Source organism: Myotis lucifugus, unplaced genomic scaffold (assembly GCF_000147115.1).
Source record: "Myotis lucifugus unplaced genomic scaffold, Myoluc2.0 scaffold_105, whole genome shotgun sequence".
Taxonomy (NCBI): domain Eukaryota; kingdom Metazoa; phylum Chordata; class Mammalia; order Chiroptera; family Vespertilionidae; genus Myotis; species Myotis lucifugus.
The window spans coordinates 1,829,498-1,831,658 of NW_005871153.1; the positions used below are offsets into that span (position 1 = coordinate 1,829,498).

General features: G+C 48.4%; 1 protein-coding gene across 1 annotated transcript in view; it reads left to right on the forward strand.

Annotated features, from left to right (window-relative positions):
• The window catches only part of HEG1 (heart development protein with EGF like domains 1), a 105,666-nt gene that overhangs the window by 19,256 nt on the left and 84,249 nt on the right, over nt 1-2,161 (forward strand). The gene's annotated exons all lie outside the window — the stretch shown is intronic.

Here is a 2,161-nt window from a genome sequence, read left to right on the forward strand (position 1 = left end):
CTTTAAAAAAAGGGAAAAAAGGCAAAGGTTCCCAAGCGCCTCTTCCCAACTCTCTGAGGGATGACGTTCGGTTTGACCAGTCTCCAACTCAATTCTTTTCCTCTAGATAAAGAGGTGGCCTCTTCAGGCACAGAGCCTGACTTTCAGATATAAATAACTAATTTTTAAAGAATTCTAGTCCTTGGGATATTGTAAAGGACAAAGGGTGTAACTGGAAACAAAACACTCTACTGGTTCACTCTAAAAGCTGAAGGACTTGGGGGGTGGGGGATGATGGATTGGGGATTGCAAGGTCAAACCTCTGCAAGACAAACGCTGACACGGGACTGTCCCTGGGCCTTTTCCTCCCCTTCATCTACATACACAGCCCCTGTCCCACCGACCTGCCCACTCCCCTCCGTTCCTTTTTATCCAGTCCCTTCTTTAGGTCTGGGAGAAATGCTAAAGACGCAGTGAAACTCCAGCCATAATACCACTGTGACCTTGGGAATGTCACCTCTTTAGATCCGTTTCTCCATCTGTGATATGGAGGTAATGATCCCTGTTCCTCCCAGCCTCCTAGGGATGATGTGACAAAATGAAAGTAAAAATAATGGAAAGTGCTTTGAACCAAGTCAGCAGTGTGGTGGTGTCAGCCAGTGCCTTCCTGTGAGTGACAAGGCACGGGCTCTCTCAGGGCTACCCTGGCCAAGCAAGGTTGCTTCTAACACCAGATGCTGATTTGGAGTTTAGGTGAAGGTTGAGAAGATTTTATGTCCCTAGTTGGCACTTCATTTAAGTTTCTCACATCACACAAACTTTTCGGTATAGGAATTAGCTTGCTTTGTTGAACCTAGGTATGCTTCCTCTAATTAAATAAGGGGGGAGTGGGGGAAAGAAAAAAAAAGAAAGAAAAAGAAATCTGATCCTCCAGTAAAAACTCAACTCCACATTCAGGAGCACTCCCATCATTGCAAAATACCTTGTCTTTGAATTTCTAAGTCACTGGCACAAGATTGAGAAACTGAGGAACAGTAAGGGAAGGGAGAGGATAAAGACGCTTCAGTAGACCAGCTGGAGACACACCCACAGGGACTCCGATTTTAAATGACTTACAACACACATTGTTTTAAGTTCCACGGGAAGGGATTAAGAACATAAAGGAGAACATTTCCTGGCTTTCTTGCACTGGGAAAGTAACTAAGGAACACTGTAGTATTTTATGAGTAAGTGGAGTGCAGGGGACTGAGGCCATGTCAGAGGAGACGCCAGGCATGGAAGACTGGTTTCTCTGGCTGGTAATCAGGCTTTCTTAGCTTCGCCCTGATCTTCTTAGGGGATGGGTGGGAGGGATGATGCCTTGCAGGAAGGTGGGTTGGGGGGGGGGGGGGCGCCTTGGCTGGATGGAGCTGGCCACGAGTCTCCATCCTTTTCTTATGGCTGGGAATCCCTACACGGCTCAGAAAGCCAGGGGTTAGTCACGGAGAGCTAGGTGTTACAGGGAGCAGGGCAGTGGAGGAAAACTGGTTTAGGGGACTCAGCAGGTAAGAATTGGGGCTGAGCGTTTTTTCTAGCCAAGGATTCCCTCTCTGCTTTAAGTGACCCACCTGTCCTCACAGGTTCGGCAGAGGACTCTGCTAGTCTTGGCTTTACGACCAGTTTGATTCATTTTGGGAGATGAGAGCGATGGAGACTTCAGGTGCTTGAGATCCGGTGGAGCGCATGTGTGAGTCCCAGGGAGCAGGCAGGCAGGAGGCGGAGTAGTCCGAAACTTCTCTTAGCTGGGAGGGTCTGTCCTGGTGCCCCAGGAAGACCGCCCAAGGCTGATCTAAGGCTGGATCTCAAGTGGGATGTTAGAAACCTGAGATTAAAGAGAGGAAATTGATTACCTATTGAAAACCGCAAGAAGCTACTAGCATGACTGAGGATTCAGGCATGACCTGTGCTTGTTTTCTGGTGGTGGCTCAAACAGTGTCACTTTATCGGGAAAAGGAAGAACAAGAGAACTGCACTGCCTGATTTCAGTGAGTCTGAGTTTCCTAATAACCCCTAAGGATGTTCTTTGGGCCCTTTTTGATTGGGCCATCATGTATCACACGGTACATTCAGTTAGCTCCCAAGGCAGCAGTCTCACGCTGAAGGGCCTCCAGGGGCCCTCTGGTCCACATCGCGTCCCATGGGT